The sequence below is a fragment of the Mycteria americana genome, chromosome 1 (genome assembly GCF_035582795.1).
Source record: "Mycteria americana isolate JAX WOST 10 ecotype Jacksonville Zoo and Gardens chromosome 1, USCA_MyAme_1.0, whole genome shotgun sequence".
NCBI classification, from domain to species: domain Eukaryota; kingdom Metazoa; phylum Chordata; class Aves; order Ciconiiformes; family Ciconiidae; genus Mycteria; species Mycteria americana.
In genome coordinates, this window is record NC_134365.1 from 91,432,487 (window position 1) to 91,452,849 (window position 20,363).

At 46.2% G+C, this 20,363-nt stretch overlaps 1 protein-coding gene across 1 annotated transcript in view; it reads left to right on the forward strand.

Moving 5' to 3' along the window:
• The window catches only part of FSTL1 (follistatin like 1), a 59,765-nt gene that overhangs the window by 14,724 nt on the left and 24,678 nt on the right, over positions 1 to 20,363 (forward strand). The window lies entirely within an intron of this gene.

Here is a 20,363-nt window from a genome sequence, read left to right on the forward strand (position 1 = left end):
GACCAGCTGCAGGATGGGTGGGGATGTGCTTACCTGGCAGGACTTGTAAGGCTCAGTTTTGCTTCCCACAGACTTGCTGTGTGGTACTGGATAAGCTGCTGAAACCCAGGGCGCTGAAGACAGATAATATATCTAAGGTTTACGGAGAACAAGGGAGTTTGTCTCTTAAATGGTGATATGGGTCTGGGACCAAGTACTTCAAGGTGGATGCTTTGGTAGGACCCCTGGTCCTACATCGGTGCTTGAGATTCCTAAAGGAGAGCTTTCCACCTCATGACTGCATTTATGTGATAATGTGGTGCCGTTCATGCCTGCCCTCAGGAAGCAGCTATCTGATACAGCAGCTGAAGAACGTGCGTACAGCTCTCTCTACTTCCAGACCTAGGGCTGTTCGTTTAGCCAGCAGGTGTTCAAACAGTAAGTACCAGGAGTCCCAAATTTGTTCCTTTCGGCCTCTGTCCTATCCAGCAGCATTATGTGTTCCTAAGAGGTTGTTGAAAGCATTAGGATGTCTCGGGGAAGAGTGCCTGTATTTGCATCATTATTTTTGATAGGATTTAGCTGTTAAAAGCCAGGCACACAGCGTACTGCTGGCTGCTGTCCCAGTATTAGTGTAGTCTGCTCTCTCTGCAGTTGCATGGTTTTCGACAGGGAAGGGGGGAGGGGGGAATTTACAATGTTTTGGCTCAGATGAAGATACAAAATTCGGGTAAGATGAAGAAACACAGTAAAGTCCGTGCATGGAGCATGCAGAAGTAAAGCATGCGTCTCATGGACTGTTGCTTAGTGTGTTTGATGACATGAGAAGGGGAAGAAATGAGAAGATTTAAAGTGACATTGATGTGACTGAAAGAACAGGGTCCCTATGGCAGGGCTGTGCTGACATCCTAGTGTTTTGGAGGATATGAGGCTCATGAAGGTCCTTTGCTATAACAAAGGACTTTGAGGATTAAACTCAGGGGCTGAAGTGCTTCGAGACCATGGACATCTGCTCCACCCTTTGGCTGAAATTGCCATCACGCAGCAGGGATGACTGGACAGGTCACAAAGCGTGTCTTGAGTTGCTTACAAGGGACGCAAGCAGTGTCCCTTGTAGAGACTTGATTTTCATCTGGTGCTGCACCCTGGACTTGATGCTGCTGACTGCAACATTAAAAGCTTCTCGTATAAATGATCACTGCTGGGACTGTGCTGGTACTCGGCTGTGCTTACCTACAGGTTTCACAGAGTCAAAGGTACTAAGTTCAAGAGCAAGTAATACTTGCATGGGTAAGGATTTTGTGGTTCATACGGTAAGTGAGAATCGGTGTCAAGTCCCTATGAGTGAAAACCTCTTACGATCAGCACAGACCTGATAGCCAGTTGTGTTCACTGTAAGATACTTAGTGTCTCTTTGGTCAGGGCTGTGTTCTTCTGAGTTAGCACACTGAAATGACTCAGGTCTTAGACGTGCTAGAGCAGTTACAATGCAAGGAGGGACATACAGCCAGCAGCTGGCTTTGCCTAGGCTGTGATAAAGATGTAAGATGTTGTGATTCCAGTAAATCTTTCATTGCAGGCTAGGATTATTTACCTTATCTTGCTTTTGCCATAGGCTAAAGGAGCACACGCATAATGTTCCTTCAGCTCAGCAGGATAACTTTCTAGAGCTGATATCTTACATGTGCATCTGACCTGAAGTCTCTACACCCTCACAGGGTCTGGGTGTTTGGCAGGGAAGGACTGGAGCAAGCTTTACAAGTTTTATCCTAGGAGGGCTGTTAGACCTGCAACAAGGAGCTTTTGGGGCTTCTTTCAGAAGGGGGGGGGTTGTTGGTGTTTTGGGGTTTTTTGTGTGGTTTGTTTTGGTGTTTGTTTTTTTTTAAATTTATTTCAAACTGAGCTAACCCAAATTACTGGGGAGCTGAAAAGTAAGGTTTGGGTTTCTTTAAAAACAAACCAAAAGGTTTTACTCAAAAACTGAAGTGCGGTGTTGTGTTACCAAAACTTTCATTGCATGATAATAGACTTTAAATAATTGCAAAACCTCAGGGTGGCCTGCAGCACCCAATCTATTTATTGTGGCTCAGTACATTATTGTAATATCGCGTTACTTCTAAAATCATGTGGGGTGAAACAGATCATGTTATATTTATTTTCTACAGCCTGTATGTTTGTACAGGTAGCATCTAGTATAACTTTGTTCAGTATGGCAAGCATGACATCCAGTATGTGAGAATAATGTCTACACATACACAATGATATGTACTTAAGCAATTTGTTCTCAGTATTCAAAAGGCTGCCACTGGTTTCCTGGTGTGCTTGAGTCAAAGCCAGCTCTAGGAACACATTTTAAGAAACGCTTTGGCTGTGTGAATTTCCTGGGTTTTCTTAAATCTTTGCTGAAAAAGAAAACCTATTGTCCCTTCTGAGTTTCCTATCTTAATTTCTTTCAATGCACACCATTTTTCCACTGAGATCTCTTGTCTGCATAGGAGAAGAGGGTCTGGTTACATTATGAATTGTAAAAATAGACTGCTTATATGTTCAGGTGATGTCATTCCTGGAGAGGGGAGGGCAGTGTCAGAAGTGTAGGCCTTAGGGTCAGGAGAGCTCTCGGCTTAGTTATACCTGGTTCTAGCTGGAGGCGATGGAGGATGCTCCTACTCTTACAGTGGGCTCTCAGCTAGCCAGGGGCATGAGCAGTGATGATAAGTCCTGCAGACCCGGCTTTATCTTCTGCCCCTACAGCTCCCTTCCCCCTGGGGTGAGCAGCAGATAGCCAAACCAGTCTTGCCAACAGCAAAGGGTGCAGAAGAGAGGTGCTGTGGCAATTTCTGTAGAATAAACATCTTTCATAAGTTCTTTGGCCCCTTTAATTGCCCATTTTCTTTCAAGTCTCTTCTAAGCCTTTCACAGTGAGGGAGACATTTTGTTCTGTTCTTGTCTGTTCTTCCCCTCCTTGGATATACAGCCGTGAGTCTGCGATCTGACTGAAAACCAATGATCGTCAGCAGTTCAGTCTAATACACTGGGCTGCGAACTGTAGTGGCTGAGGCACAAGCATGTATTTCTTTCTGCTGACTTTATTAGAGGAGCAATAAATTCTGGCTGGCCGACAAGGTGGCCAGCCAAGGCTGGCAGACAGCTGTGCAAGCTAATGTCTTAAACTGCTGTGGCTGGATTTGCCAGAGGCTGCCTTCTGAAACCATTAGTCTGCTTCAGTTTTATGTCTATCGGAGTTCATTTTTTCCCCTCTGAAAGTAATGGCAAAAATCCACTTCTTCACTGAGTGGTGCAGGAGAACCTACTGTCCCACAGGAGTATCTCCTCTCACCTCCCCAGTGCCGCCCCGGCTGCAAAAGAGCCGCTTAACTTCACACACGGACTTTGGTAATGGTGCAGCAGAAGCTGGGGCTGTCCTGTGCTTAATTGAAACTGCAAAAACAGTGTGACCTTCTTTTCAGTTGCTTGCCACATTCATTAAATGGGAAATTTTTCTTTTGAATACCAAAATTGTTTATACTGCATTAAGCAAGGGAAACTTGCCAAATATTTTATGCATGTTTAACTTAAAATACATCCAAACTCAGTGTGCTCCCCCTGTCTTTGATTTGATTTTGACATAAAGCAAGTAAAACACCAAGTTTCAGCCTGCCACAGATGTCTCTGTGGTGTCTATACAGTTCCACAAACAAGGGGATTTGTAGAGAAACATTAACTCAGCCATTTCTACGTCGTTGCTAGCATAGGGAGAGCGTGGCCGCTGCCCTCTCTTTGCAGATCTGAGCACCCCAGATCAGAGAGGATATTTTCAGGCAGTGTTAGGCTGGTGCTGTGGGCTGAGTTTCCAGCAAGGCTGAAGGCTTTTGCTTCCCTTCCTTATCACTGAGTGTTTCCAGCATGTGTGAACATCAGGCTGTTGGGGGAAAACTCTGACCTGGCAGAAGAACCAAAGTAGTTCTGATGATTTTTTTTTCTCTTCAAGGAAGGAGGTTAGAGGGAGACATGGATACAAAAGATAAATAGGAGAACATCAGTCTTCTGTAGCATGGTTCCCAAGAGGCTGGGAAGCCAACCTCGTATGATCAGCGGGGTCACCTCCAATTCAAGGAGGAGTGATACATGGGAACCCCAGTGGTTGAAAGCATGGGTGTTTGCAAGTTGCATCATGGATAATCCCTCTGATTAGGGAGGCCTAGCAAAAATTCCTGATGTCTGGCTTCTTGCTGTTATATGGGAAAACAGATACACACAAAAAAATGTAATCATTAAATGAGCAAGCAAAAAAACCCCATGGAAATAACCTGTCCCTAAGCCAGCTGAGCTGGCTTTGGTAATTGGAGATCTGTTGTCTGTGCAGAGATCTTGGCTTCCACTGCCGCTATAAACTTTCAGGTTTCTGGGACGTTTCCCAAGGTCTGGCACAATCACCTTCACTGCTCAGGGAGGAATGGCTGCTGTGCAGGTACTGTTTACTTCTGTGTGAGCCACTGCCTTGTCATTTATCTTGTTCCACCACCTTTGTTTTGCCTTGGATACCCCCCATCCCATGTTCCCAAGCTCCAGGGTGTAAATCCACTGAGCTGCAGCTCCAGCTGCCATGAAAAATTAATTTTCGTTGGGACATGTGTGCTGCTCAGGTGGCTGCTGCTTGTGTGATCAGGGCAAATGACACTTGGAGGCAGTGCCTTGCATTGGCAAGACCTGGCTGCCCAGAAGGACCCTGGCCCTTCTAGAAGTGAGTACTGTAGGGGGGTGCTGTTCTGCTGTTGGGGAGGAAGAGATCTGGCTGCAATTGGTTTGGCATTCCTCAATGTTGTTTGCCTCTGTGGTACAGAGCATTTGTAATTATATTTTGCCATCTGCTGCATCATCTATCTCGGCCCATTAGATCATTTGCTGGTTAATTGCTTAAGCTGCCATCAAACCTCTGTAAGGTAGGCTGTTACTACATCTCTCTGACTGCAGAAAAAACCAAGCAAATGAAGCCATCACCTCAGGTGGTCTTCATGCTTTGTCTAGAGATGTGGTGGCAACTGTTGACTCCATACTGCTAAGAGCACAGGGCTATGCTGCTCTTTCAAGAAATATAAAGAAAAAAACAGTTGAAGGTCAGAGATGAGGTGTGAGCTGCCTGTGTGCTTGGCTCCTGGATCCACAGTGCTTGCTTACCAAGTGACTGAGAAGGATAGCAGTTTCATCAGTGGAGCAGCCACCTTCACAAGCAAAGAGTTTGTAGTACCTGGGCATTCAGACTGGTGCTGGTACTCATTGAGGCTCTGAGCTGGATCCCACCACGTGGCTGGCTTGATGGGGGAACGTAAAGCACATACCGGGACCTGCTGCCGCAGGATCCAGGTCCCACATCAGGCTCTGGCTCCAGGGTATGGTCATGTCCTACCTGCCCTGCCCTCTTCTCTCTAGTCTCAGACACGTCCTGAGCCTGCCTCTTCTATGCAAAACATCTGCTGATTCAGTTCTCCACCCTTGTACTATTTGTCCTAAATTACTGTTTTCTTCTGGCATCAGCCCTGCTGGCTGTAATGACTGATGACCTGCAAGGGACATGTAGTCCCCTGCCTTTCATTTCATTGGTCCATGCTGTACCCCAAGCAGCAGCTGCCTGTGAAATCCTTCAATCCCAGAAGAGAGCTTGTTTGGTCACCGTGTTCAGCTAGTGTTTGGGCAACGTAATCAGGATCTGTGAGCTGTAAGGGGAAGGATTGTTCTTAGCAGGGACTGAAGTTTCAGAAGTAATCAGACGCTAGAAAGGTCACTGACTGTGTGTAAACTGGTGATTTCTACAAACATACATTCACACACACTTGCTACAGTCTTTGAGAGGTGTGGATAGCTCCCCAAAAGCAAGAGGCACCAGGGTGACTTTCCCACCAAATTCAGGCTCTTGCAGAGGTGCTGAGGACTGTTCTGCATTCTGAGCACAACAACTTTAACAATTCCTCAAACACAGACAAAACAATTTACTTAATCTTGTGCTCAGAAACCACTGACCTTTTTGTGTTGACGCTTTAAAAAGGAAAAGTCAGCCTGAGGCAAACACCTGGTGTGGAAAATTTCAACCTGAGCAGTTCAGTGCTGGCAAAGTTCTCAGCAACAGAAAAGATGGTTTTGTAAGGGGAAGTGTCAGGCTGCTCTTGTCTGCTCTTCCCCTCCTTGGATATACAGCTGCGAGGGTTGCTACCCATTCCACTCATAATGTGGGGTGACACCTTGACTTCTGTGAATCAGCCAGCTCAACTGCTTTCCATTTCTCTGAGGACCTTCAGAGGAGGTCAGGCCATGAAGTACAAACCCATGCAAAGTTGGAGGTGGATCAGAGCTGCTGTTTCAGATACATGGCTCGGCGTGCCTTGGTTTTTTCCAGCCACAAGGATGTCTTGCAAATACCAGAAGCATGGAAAATGATGCCTTTGTCTTGGCCGTTACTAGATTTCCCATCGTGGTGCTTGACTCCTCACGGGTTGTGGCTGAGATTCTGCCATGGCTTTGGCAATGTCTGCATTATGAAATCAAACATGCACGGGGCTGTTTGCTGACTTTGAGGCCATGTGAGACAGAACAGCCGACATCTATGCTGTTAAATTGTCTTATCCCCTAATTAGGGTGGCTGCATGTGAATTACCTCTTGGTTACCGGTGGTCTGTGCTAACCCCTAAACCGTGTCTGAGAACCTGCAGACCACACCAGTGACCCTGCTCAAGGTTTGACAGCCCAGGCATTTCAGCTTGGGTGCCTGGGATTTTCCTGCTGGTGCCTGGCCCTCTTGAATTTCCCAGGGTAAGTGCACGCTCTGAGCCTCGGTGCTCTGTGCCCATCCCAGAACCGTGCAGTTCCCTCAATTTTCCTTTTCTGCATGGTGTTTGGGGGGGGGGCTCTCAGTCAGCTGCCTGGGAGTATTCCTGTCACCAGCTGAACTTCAAGCAGCTTTGCTGGGATTAGCCTAGATGTGGAGGATTACTGAACTATCTGTGATATCTGTTATGAATTCACTCCGCTTAGTACTCTAAACTCTTCTCCTTACTCGTGGATTAGTAGTCTTAGCTGTTGCTAATGAGTTTATTAGAAACACCAGTATGGAGATGAACTGATGCTGATGAATTGACATAGTTTGATGCATGCCATGGAGGAGTCTTCATATGGTTACTATTTCTAGTTATTGGTGACACAACTGCAAGTACCACAGAGGCAAAACCTTGCGTAACTCAGTTATCCGGTGTATGGGTTGTGTCCCTGCTGCAAAATCTCTTCTGTATTTCTGAGCAATGGAGATCTATGCAGTAAAATACATCTCCCATGAAAGCTGCTCTTGTCCTCCTATCTCTCCATGTAAAATTCCTTCACCAACAGCTTCAAGGACAATGCTGCATTGCTGAGATGTTTAATACTGTAGGATTTGTCTTGGGAAATAATATAATTGTATTTTTTTCATAACAAAGCCATTATACTGTCAAAAGCTTAACTTTCTGTTGCATTAGCCGACAGCCAGCAGAGATTGCTGGGAAAAGAAAGTGCTTAGCTTAACCTAAATTTTTTACTAGCAAGAAAAATGGAATGAAAACAAAATGAATTTATAATGAAATGGATTTATTTCTGGGCTTTCCTATTGTGCTGTTGTTTGCTTTCTTTGAGGGCATTTAGAGCTGATTTAGCAGCCCTGGAGATAGAAGCCAAGAGTGGAGAAACAACAATGCAGCCTCCCTCCCTCCATCCCTCCCTTTCTTTCTACTCCATCCTCTGCATCCCTCCTGCATTCCCAAAACGAGCCTCCAGTTTGTCCTGAAGGGATCATTCTTCATCCGGGAGAGGACAACTAACTCTGTGTGGTCTGCTTCCTTCTGTTGGCAATGCCAGCAGAGACAGAGGATTTGCTGGAGGCCTCCGGCTCCTGAGGCCAGGTCCCTGTGCTGGGGAGGAGTATGGGATGCCTTCCCGGACTGCGGGAGGCGAAGGGCTGGCGTGGGTGTCAGAACCCGTCTGCACTTAACCAGCCTTCTTGGAAGCAGGGTCACAACGGCTGTTTGAGGAACAAGGAGGAGGATGAATGTGTGGTCCCACTGAAGAGTTTTTGCGAAAGGCTGCACAAAAAGAATTGGTTCTTTCCATGGGAGTTAAAGCTGGGGAACAAAGTGGGAGAGCCAGATGTGAGCTGGTCTGTGGCAACATCCCAACCCTCCTCCTCCTCCCTCTCTCCCAAGAATTGTTCCTGAGCCCTCCACACGCTCCATCTGTGGGGGCACAGGCATTTAGATACATGAAGAGATCTCAAGCCTCTGCAGCAATTGTTGCCTGTAGCATGGCATTTTTAATTGCAGGATACGTAGCCCTGGCTTATTGGAGAGGGTTTACAATGTGGGGAAAAAGCTGCCTTTTGTGTTTCAGCTGCCCATTGAGATAACAGCATGGCTAATAATGGATATCAGCTCCAAGACAGCAGGGGACTTGGTTCTGGAGGGGGCTGCTCCCTCTCTGAAACACAACTAAAGCTGCCTCACGTTAGGAGCTGTTGTTCTGTTCGTTCGTAGGCTAATGCAATCAAGAGCAAATCCCTTCTACTTTCTGTCTCCATCCCTAATCTTGCATGTCACGTCTTGTTGTACGGAAGATTCTTTTTCCCTGGAAGGAACAGGAATTTGGCAGTCGTGACTTACTGTCCTGATTATAGTCTTGGCTAAGCTTTCACTGTAGCAAAGATATTAAATTCAGTTTTGAAACTTTTCTTTGCCCTCTGCTGGCCATAAAATGGTCTGCATATTTTAAACTGCATATTTTCACCCCTGATTTGGCCTGTCCCCCACATTTCCACTACAATGGAAGATTTTTGGATCCCATACTTCTTTAAAAGTGTTGTTGATAACAATCAAACCAGAGATTACTTTTATAAAAGAGCATTATTTATTAAGACAAAGGTCTGTTATTGCCATCTATTTTCCTCCTTTATGCTGGGCAGGACAAGGGAATGAAATGCCAGGGAAGGAAATGTGCTGTTTAATTTGAAGTATAAAATTCATATGCTTTAAGTTAAGTTAAAACATAGAATTTATTCATATGCCAATATGAATAAATAGGTATGAATTGGCCATGAATACAGTCAGTCTTGACATTAGGGGAAGGCTCATAACTGTAAGACGGTTTTGAGACTAGGCTTTCAATGGGTGTGAGACAGGCAAAAAATACCATCCTTTAATCAGTATCATGTAAATGGAGTTGTATGCAGAGTGGGGCACTGGTAGTGTGGAGATGGACTTGGTGACTCAAGAGGTGCCATGCACCCCTGCGTGCTTCTAGGTATGTGTGATCCCATTGGGAGCTTTGCAGTGAGTCTGTCACTCAAATTTGTGATGGAGAGTGTTGCTGGAGGGCAGTAGGACCAGTGTCTTGGGAAAGGGGTTGTCTCGCAAATGGAGTTTGTTACCCAGTGTGCAGCATCCAATATCACACACAGAGCCAAGATATCGGTTTATTCCAAGCTTTGCACAGGACCGGGTGCTAGGTGGTAACTCCACAAAGCTAGCACACCGATTGTTCGAACAGGTACAATATTTATACAGTTTAGTTATACATATGCATAAGCGATTACATAAAACAGTTTCTTATTGGTCTACGTTTCTGTACCTTACTCTTAAAGCCACAGTTCTACTTTAATGTTCTACACATGCTCAGAGGTGAGGGGTCTCTACTTGGGCCGGGGTGTCCAGCTCAAGGGATGTGATTTTTGGTATTATAATGAGGATAGTTCACGTAAGGGTGCTTCTTATCACACTTCTACTAATGAAGTCAGATTATTGTAACAGTGTTTCACTCAGCTCGCATATTTCTTCGGGATAGAAAATACAGAAGTAATTCCCCTTGGACACAATCTATATGGGTTATAGATTTTTATCTGAGTCCAAGTGCAGTTCATTTAATTCTGCACCAGCTTCAATTTCAATGATGCTGTTTCTCTTCATGTCCACTCTTCTGGTGGAGAGGCTTTCACTCGCGTGTAGTGAATCCAAGAATGTATTCCTTTTACTTTAATTGCTGTGGGGGTGATTAGTAACACTAAATATGGTCCCTTCCAGCATTCCTTCAAAGGTTTGTCTTTCCAGGTTTGAACATAGACCTGTTCTCCAGGTTGAAAGGTGAATACTGGAGTGTCTAGTGGAACAGGTGTCCTCTCATTCAGGTACATTGCCATTCTTCCAGTTCTTTGGCTAGTATGTTACCGAACAGGGTAGGGCTGTTCTTAAATCCTTGGGGCAGCATGGTCCAGCAGAGTTGGGTTTTCCTTTCAGTGGTTGGACTTTCCCATTCAAATGCGAACAATTTCTGGCTTTCCTTTTCCAGAGGTATACAAAAGAAAGCATCCTTCAGGTCCAGTACTGTAAAATAAACATTATTTTCAGGTATTGATGATAACAAAGTATATGGATTCAGAACTACCGGATGCACATCCACTGTAATTCAGTTAATTTCTCTCAAATCCTGTGCCAACCGATACTCCTGTGTTAAGGGCTTTCTAACTGGCAAAATTGGAGTATTATATTCAGATGACATTCTCTTAATAATCCATACTGAATAAAGTCATTTATCAATGGTTCGAAACCTATTTTGGCTTCTAACTTAATAGGATATTGTCTTTTCCTTACCGGTTGTGCTCCAGATTTCAATTCGCTTTTTACCAGTACAGCATTTTTTGCCCTTCCTGATTTCTTGGTTGCCCATCCTGTAGGTAGCCTGGCATCTAGGATTTCCTCTGGGATGTTGACATTTTCTTGTTGCTTTGCAGTCAATAAGCAAAACTGTGCCTTCCAGGCAGTTTCCTTCAGTAGCTGTAACTGTATTGATTTATCAGAAAAGGTTATTTGTGCTCTTAATTTGTAAAGTAAATCTCACCCTAAAAGAGGAATGGGGCACTCTGGCATATAGAGAAACTCATGAGATACCACTTTACTTCCAATCTGACAGCCTCCCATGTGGATCCCCCCTTTTGGACAATCAGTTTTCTATTCGGGCAGTCATTTTTCCAATGTCCGTCTTCCTTACAGTATGCACACTGATTTAGTCCTAACTGATGACTTGCAACAGGGGCAGACCCAGTGTTTCTGCCTCTGCCTCTGTCACCTTTTTGACAGTATCCTCGACCCCTTCCCCTGCCTTTTGCAGAATTCCCTGCAATTGCTGAGGCCAGTAATGCAGCCTGCAGCTTCCTGTCTTTTAGCTTTCTTTTGTCTCCCCTTTTCTCTGCTTCATCTCGATTATTATACACCTTATAAGCTATTTCTATCAGTTGGGATATAGACATTCCTCCTGCCCCATCCACCTTTTGTAGCTTTTTCCTTATGTCCGGGGCAGATTGTCCAATAAACAGCATATTGAACATTCTCTGATTAGTCTCTTCCTCTGGATTCAAACCAGTCCACTTTCTAGCTGTATCACACCATCTCTCACAGAATGCTGAGGGGCTCTCATTGTTTTCCTGTTTGATATCATACAATTTCTCTTAAGTTTTTAGGTTTCGGGACCCCATTTCGTATACCATATAAAATCAGTTGTTGATATTGTTTGATCATAGCCCTTCCAACACTGGTATTGGGAGCCCATCAGGATCACTTTTAGGCATGAACCTGGCAGGATCATCATTGGCATTCCACCTCTGATTTTTCTGCTCGGCTTTTTCCATCACTAACCGCCTTTCTTCTGGAGTAAAAAGAGTGCTTAACAGTGTCTGCATGTCTCCCCGCGTAGGGTTATGATTGCTTATAATTGCATCCCCTAATTGATACATTTTGTCTGGGTTGTCCCGATATGATCCAACTGATCATTTCCAACTTAAAAGGTTTGAAGCAGTAAATGGTACATGCACAAACACTGGTAAGCCTTCCACTCCAATTGCTTGTCAGAGTGGTGCTTGTATTACAGGTGCACGAGCCCGAGTCCTTCTGGAGATTGGTGAAGAGTCCCTCTGAGTGGACTGTTCCCCTATTCCATCAGACTTTGTTTCATTATTCAACTTTTCCTGCTTAGTGCTTGGCACTAGTAATTGAACATCCTCTGGCTCCTCATTACCCCAGATACATCCTTTCCCAATATCCCATGCAGAACAACATCTCTGTTTCTTCTCCGGCCCGTTTTCCACCAAAACATATATACCATCAGGATCATTATTTATCAGTTTAAGTTTCTTTCTGATTTCATGATTATTCCATAATGCAAAGAACAAATCAATATATGGTACTTCATCCCATTTATCCATTCTCCTACAGAAAAGCATCAATTGTAGTACAGTATTATAATTTAAAGTTCCATTTTCAGGCCATTTTTCATCATCACCTAATTTGTACATTGGCCACCACTGATTACAATATTTTTGGAGTTTTTCTTTAGTTAGGGGATCCCCTCCAAATTTTTGCCAATTTTTCAGGATGCATCCTAAAGGAGTGCAGAAAGGTATCTCGGTAGAAGGATTTAAACCCATGTCATTTCCTAGGAAAAAACTTTGTTAACCAGGACTTCATGTACTCAGCAATCGAAGTGTCTACGTACAGAAGTATAAATAAGCTCCTGCTGCAGTCCTTTATGGGCTTTTAATTTGAAGTATAAAATTCATATGCTTTAAGTTAAGTTAAAGCATAGAATTTATTCATATGCCAATATGAATAAATTCATATGCCAATATGAATAAAATTTATTCATATGCCAGTATGGATAAATAGGTATGAATTGGCCATGAATACAGTCAGTCTTGACATTAGTGAAGAATTTATTCTTACGCCGAGTCTTACACAGAGCAATTTTAAAACAGACTGATAGAGAAACCAGAACGAGGGACGTCTCGCTTTGCTAAAACAGATCGGTACCAAAAACGTAAACCAGATGCTACTGCTGCGTATCTTTCCTGATGTGGCTTATGCAGAGCCCAGAACAAAAACAGGATCAGATTTCCCACTCACTGAGACTTCCTTCTCTGCAGTCCCCTGAAGATATATCATTAAATTCATGTTGCACCGTTGTGTTGCTTACTGCCCAACTGCAGAAGGGAGGCCGAAGGGAATCCCTGAACAACAGGTCGGTGCGCACTGGGATCCATTCGGACCACCACTTCCCATCAGGACAGCAAGACGATCTGGGCGAGGCCTTATGGCAGTCCCATCTGGGTCACCAAAATGTTGTCTCACAAACAGAGTTTGTTACCCAGTGTGCAGCATCCAATATCACACACAGAGCCAAGATATCGGTTTATTCCAAGCTTTGCACAGGACCGGGTGCTAGGTGGTAACTCCACAAAGCTAGCACACCAATTGTTCGAACAGGTACAATATTTATACAGTTTAGTTATACATATGCATAAGCGATTACATAAAACAGTTTCTTACTGGTCTACGTTTCTGTACCTTACTCTTAAAGCCACAGTTCTACTTTAATGTTCTACACATGCTCAGAGGTGAGGGGTCTCTACTTGGGCCAGGGTGTCCGGCTCAAGGGATGTGATTTTTGGTATTATAATGAGGATAGTTCACATAAGGGTGCTTCTTATCACACTTCTACTAATGAAGTCAGATTATTGTAACAGTGTTTCACTCAGCTCGCATATTTCTTCGGGATGTGTTTCACTCCCAAGGACAGTAATTCTTGATTAGACGTTCCACGTTCCAGTATGAATCCCTCTCATCAGCTTTATGTATGCCTCAGCCTTCCACCAGCTCTAGTGTACTTCTCACATCTGAATCTTCCCACGTAGCTGTATAATACTGAATTTTAATTGACTATGTTTAATTGGCTACAGGGGCAAGGAAAGTTGTCTGGACAGGCAGGGAGTGGGGAGCCAGAGCTTGGCGAGGAGGCAGGACACGATCTGACCTGTCTCCGTGGCTTGTGTTTCACCAGCGAGTCCTGCCACTCAGGTCTTGTGAAGATCTTTTCTCAGTCTCCAGGGAGACTCCTGAACAACAGACAAGATTAAAGCTTTTATTTCTGACCTCTTTGGGAGAATGTGGGCATGATGTCCAAGTGATTGTTGCTAAAAAAAAAAAAAGGGGGGGGGAGGGGAGATCCAGTTTAAGTTTCCTTTTGACCAAAAGAGCCAAAACCCAAATTCTTACTCCAAAGCATTAGAAAGGATTCAAAGACCATGACTGACCAAACGCCCTTGAGAAAATTGAAGGCTCCACCAGTACAAAGTTACAGGAGTAAAAATCAATCAGGAGCGGGGGGAAAAGCAGTCTTCAGTTTGACAACAGAGCAAGCAGCTGGAGGAAGTTCAGGAGGAACAGAAGGTCTGGCACTCAAGAGAGAAATTAAACAGCCTGTGGACAGTAGGAAGGATTGTGTAGCAGAGAGACACCCCAGAGGACTGAGTTTATTACCAGGAGCATCTTTGCTGAAAACACCGCGCCGAAGTGGTGGTGTGAAAGGGACGCAACAAATTTCCTCTCTGGGCTGGTGCCTTTGCTGCTCCTGCTCGGGGCTCGCTCGTCCAGGCCAAGGCTGGGGGTGGGAGGGATGGTGCCGGGGGACCCGAGGCTCAGCAGTGCTGGGATGTGGGGACAGAGCTGTGCCAGCCACAGCTCCTACAGCAGCCATGAGTTGTGTTGATGATCAGGAGGGTGACACAAAGCCACCTTTGCTTGCACTGCAATTTCTGTGAGGTGGTGTGGAAGGGGGCTGTTTGACTGTCCGTGTGATGTGAAGCAAGAATGATAATTGTCTTGGGGAGGCGTGGGGGAAAGGACCCATCTGAAGAGGATACCCAAAAAGAGCCACTTCTTTACTCTGTCTTCCTTTACTGGCTGTAGTCTGTCTTGTGTGCATATGGCAGTGGTGCAGTTTATACACTTAAAGAGAAAGTGCATGCCATTAATTCAGCCCACCTCTGAGTCATGACAGTGGAGGGAAATAGGGGAGTACTTGCGTCAAACCATATGATACACACAAACTGCAAGGACGTTGCTTTTCAGAGTATTCACAACAGGAACAGGCCAGCCCCAGCAACAGGGCCTCCCTTGCACAAGGAAACGGGCATAGTGGACAGCTGAGTCCCACAGTTTTCTAAGCGGTCCCCACCCCAGTCTGTTGGTGTGCCTCTGGTTTGCTGGCATGAAGCAATGAGGGCATCAAGGTCCCCCCAAGACAGGGGGAGTTTCGCCTCTCATTTCAATGAGGCTGATATTTTTCCCTTTGGATCCAGCTGGTTTGGTGGTTTCTCTTCCACACCCTCTGGTGGTTTGTTGTTTTTTTTTAATGGGCAAGTGTTTATAATTCCTTGTCTTGGTGTGTGAGGAAGTGAGGGCTGCAGCCGCTAGTCAGGCTCTGAGCTTATCTCTGCCAGCAGCCTGTGCCGCAGGCTGGTGTGATCCTTGAGAGCTGCCTTTGGCTCTGCTGAGCCGTGCCAGCTTTGCCCTGCCAGAGGGAAGAGGTGGGTTTGGAGGGGTGTGGGGTGGCCCCTTGCTGGTTGTGAGGCTGAGCTCCTGTAGCGGTGCCAGAATTTAACTGGGAACCACTGGTGGGGACAGTATGTTGGGCTGAAATCCTGCCAGACTGCTGGCAGACTCTCCCTTTAACACCACGATGGGGCCGAGCTGCGTGCCAAGACCACGAGCGAGCTTCCCTCCAATGTTTGGGGTTGGGAATCTGGTTTCGCTTGTGCCAGAGCTGGGCAGGGGAGATGGGGAGCATGCAGATGTCTGCATTGCAGCCCCCCAAGCTCTTGCTGGCCCCTCTGGTGTTGCACAAATCCTGAAGTTTCTGCCCAAGACCTCAAGTGCTCTTTGGGTTTCCTCCCTATAGCACACGTCACCCAGAGGTGGGCAGTGATGCTTCATGTGCTCAGTCTGTGTCATTCTCTGGGAGCCGTGGGGACAAAAGAGATGAGAAGCACATGTTTTTATTAAGCAGGTCTGTGTGCTGATAGGATCATGCCCTCTACATTTTGCACCATGTCTCCTTAAGGCCGTCGTAGCCCTTAGGGAAAGCAGGGGAGCTGCCTTGTTTTCTGCTGAACTGGTTGGGGGCCCCAGGGGGTCGCTGCCAGCCCCAAAGCAGAGGGGTTTGTGCTGGGACCTCGTAGCATACCTGGCGAGCACGGGTTTGCCAGCCGGCAGAGTGGCAGCCCTCTCTCCTGGCTGGGAGGCAGCTCCTCCTCCCCGGCAGCGCGCCCGCAGCTGCTTCGAGGAAAGCCTGCGAGCCAGGAATGCGTAAGGATGCCGGCGTCTGCGCGCTCACGGCCTTTCATCTCCAAAATGCAGCCCGGCCAGGCCACAGGGCAGAAAGCAAAACATCCTGGGAAGAGCTCAAGAAGTATTAGAGAATAGTTCATGCTTTTGGAGGTGATTCAAGCAGTGATCCCTCTTCTAGGAACACGGGCTGCAGGAGGCGTGGAGAGCCTCAGGGCCACTATCAAGGCTCAGAGCCCTCTCCTTCTAGCCCAGGGCAGTACCGAAGTTCATAGCAAGTCCCTAACACCTCCTTTTGTCTCCAGAGCAGTGAGTAAAGAGAGACAGGCCAGCGCTTGGGTCGTCGTCATTGCATCTGGCTGACACTGGTTGCCTGCCCTTACTGGTTTGGGGCCAGATAGGCTACTGAAGTTCAAAAGACCCATTTTTAAGTGACTGCAGTGATGCGCTCGGGTCCTTTATGTCTCTGCAAGTTGAGTCACCTCTGAGTGCATGTATAGGCAATGACAGGAAGTCTCTTGAAATCACCCACCAGGGAACGAGAGCTGGGAAGAGGACCCAGGCACCCGCTCCCCAGCTGCAGGCAGTGCTGTGTTGTCTCTGCATGAGTTCTGGGCACTCTGCTTCTCAAGGCGAGCCTGAGTATCTCTGTACCGCTCCGTAGTGCAGATATCAGCCTCCCATTTGAGCTTCTGCATGCAAACCTCCTGATGCCCATTAGCTTGCCAGCTGGGTTTGGCTGGTGCCAGCAAGGGGAACGATATTCTCCTCTGCTGAGAACTGCAGTGCTCCCTGCATGTCTCAGCCAGGAGGCAGGCGCAGGCTCCTCGGGGTCTGAGGGATGGGAAGCAATGGGACGGGACTGAGCATTTGAGAGGGGAGCAGAGCGGAGCAGGGATGGAGAAGGTTGTTTGCAGCCCCAGTACGATTCGGACTGGGAGCTGCCTCGTTATATCAGTGCTGTTTGCTTTGCCGGAGTGACTCGGAGGAGAGGATGCTTTCCCTGAAGCAACATCTCTCTGGGTTATCATAACAACTAAATGGAACTGCGGCTTTATTTTTCTGTTTGTTTTTTAAAGTCAAGCCATGGGAGTCAGCGTCAACAGTCTTCCCAACTAGACAGGAAAAAATTCCATGACTGCAGAGAGAGGGGGAGAGAGATGTCTGCAACAGTTCTTTGTTATTTCCAGACACGGTCACGAAGAGCCAGATGGAAGGAGATGAAAGAATGAGAAGAATAGGTTGCTTTAGACACCAAATAACGATGTTTTAGGAATAAAGCCATGGGAATAATTTTTTTTTTTTTTTAATTCCCTGGCTGAATCAGAGAGTCAAACCAAAAATTTCATTTCAGGTCAGCTGAAATTCATTTTTTTATTCTCAATGGAAAAAAAGGACTGACCGAACAAAAAGTTGCTAAGCTTATCAAAACATGTTTTTATTTTGTTCTCTTTGACCTTTAAGTTTACCTACAACACTTCATGAAATATATTTCAAAATAAAAAAGGGAAAATAGTTCACTTCATCTTAGAAATAATTTTGGAATCAAAGCTGTTCCCCGAACTAGGCACAAATTTCAAAATAGTTTTGGTCAACCTCAGATTGCATTTTCTAGTGAATTAGCTCTCTGTCTGAAAAATGTTACCCAGCCTTATTTAGGAATTATAGGAAATCAATAATCACTTCACTTGTTTCTTAATCACAGAATTGCCTTCAGGCTGCAAACGCTGGCGAGTCTGTGCTGTCAGCCTGGCACAGAGGCCATGGGGTGATAAGGGGAGCTCTGCTCTGGGAGAAGTGGGGGTGACTGAATCTGCTCCCCTGAGACTACATGTGTGGGTATGGGGTGTGCCACTTCTAATGAGCACAGCAGAGGTTATTCACTACTCAATTACATTTACCCTTCATTTTATATACTGCTCCACTGCTGTGAGAGGGAACATAGTTGTAACAGGTATATCGTGAGAGCAACAGATTGTACGCTAACAGGTCGGGGGGGTGTCAGGGAAATACCATCCGTCTTCCTCACTGATAGCCCACACAGCATAGTTTATCTCCTGTTCCCCTTCTGTTTATGCTGGGTTAAATCAGGAATGAGACAGGAGACCCACGAGGACACACCAGTGTAAGCGCAAGCAGCTTGCCTAAGAAAAAGCCTCAGTGTTTGGCCAAGCATCCTGAGCGAGAGCAGGTTCAGTGTGAGCAGTGCAGGGGCAAAGAGGCTGTGGGTGGCTGTGGCACTGATAGCCCGCTGCGATACCCATCCTTGGGGCGTCCATGGGAAGGCTGGAAACCCTCGGGCTTTGGAACTTTTCTTCTTTCTTCCCAGCTGTGGCAGTTACCATAGTGACTGGATTTTATAGTGTATTTCATAGCGATGCTACCAATGTTCTCATGGCCTTCTCACCTTATCAGAGCTTCCTCTTGGCTGCCTCAGTAAAGAGGTCAGCCATTAAGTGCAAGTCAGAGAGACTTACAGTGCTTTCCCTATCGCAGAGGGAAGCCTCTTCAGGATGGGTGTGAAATGGTGTTAGCTCCGCACAGGGACGGTTTCAGGTGCTGGTGCCTGGGCTGGAGGCTTTCTGGGGGATAATAGGGGCAGCAGGAGTTGAAAAGAAGTAGCTGGTCGTAACTCAGGGGTCACAGTTCCCCTTGCACTGGGTCCCAGATGGCCCAACACTGCTACTCTGTGGTCCCGATGTGGGGCTGCGGCGTAACTGCCTTTGCAGTTTGATGGGATTTGCCTGTTGCTGATGTGATATTTCTGAGAGCAGGGAAAAACACATGCACATCTATCCCTGTAGTTTGTATGCTTGTGCAGCCCTCCCCATGTTCTTCTCGCAGCAAGGATTTTCACTTAGTTTTTACAGCAGTATTTTTCCTCTCCTCTTTCCAATACAAATGAGTAGGCGCACGCACCCTTCTGCCAGTTGTCAGGTCATCAGTAGTAAAAGCTGAGGTTACAAGAACCTAGAGAGCTTTCTTTGCATCGGCCCACCTCCTGAAATCCTAGCTTGCATTTTGAAGGTTGTAATGTGACAAAGCTTTGGCAGACTTGCCTTCAGCTCCCTCTGGCTACACGGACACAGTTTAACCTTTTGATGGAGTTGTGTCTTTTTGGCAGATGTACCACTGATAAGTAGACTCCAGGTTAGTTCCCCAGCCTTCCCAAACTTCTCCCCTCTTGCAGGTTTATTTTACCTGGCTTGTATTTTCAGATTTTCCCATTAGTCTGATAACTATTCCTGACTGTATGGTTTCATGAAGGGGATGATCTGTCAAGACCACGGGCCAAGAAATGTTGTCTAGAGAAAATAATGCCTAATAATGGGGTTTATTCTGACCCTTCCTCACTGTTCCCACTGTGTAAAGGGGATCTCACAACTTTTCATGTGGTATAGAAGCTTCAAAGGAGAGAAATTACTGTGGCAGAGCACTGTCCTCTGGGGATTCGCTCTTGCAGAGCCATCTCCAGCAGAGCCACTGAGGGGAGCAGCCCTGAACCTGCTCTGCATTAACAAGGAGCTGAACCACTCCTTGACCAAGGCTAGAAGATGGGAAGTGCAAAACTGGCTTATTTCCAATTCTGTTCTCACTCTCCCTCCCACACTGGGGCTGACTCAGTGCTTCCCTCCAATCACACAGTGATTTCCATTGCTTTTTTGCAATGTGCTGTGGTAGAAAGCAGGTAAAGAAGGACCAAGGCGCAGAGCTGGGAAGAGGGATCATCAAATCCATCGCATTAGTGATGGGAACAAAACTACCGAGGTCTCTTGCACAAGAAGCCAGAGGCTGCTGGTAAACCTCAGCATTTCCTGCACTCCATGTTCCTCTTGTGTATCCAGTTGCTGGAAGAGGTGAGGAGATGCCATAGGGTTATAAATCCTAACTTGTCTCTGACTGCTCAGCTCGCTCTTCCCTTCCCTCCATTGGAGCCAGGTAATGGCTGAGAAATGTGCCAGATTTGGATCCCATTCAGAAATAAATCATCCCAGCTGGCCAGAAAAAGAGGCAACAAAACTTACTGGCAGGGCCAGTAAAATCTGCAGGACTTCTGAGTGTGAGAAATTAGGGGGACGAAGGATGGAAAAAGAGGGACTGCCACAACACAGAAGGAGCTGCGGGTCACCACAGATTTAGGGGTTGAAAGGGAACATTTAAGGTTGTATATGGCACAAAAAACACCTCAGATTGGGCAGTAAGAGGGGG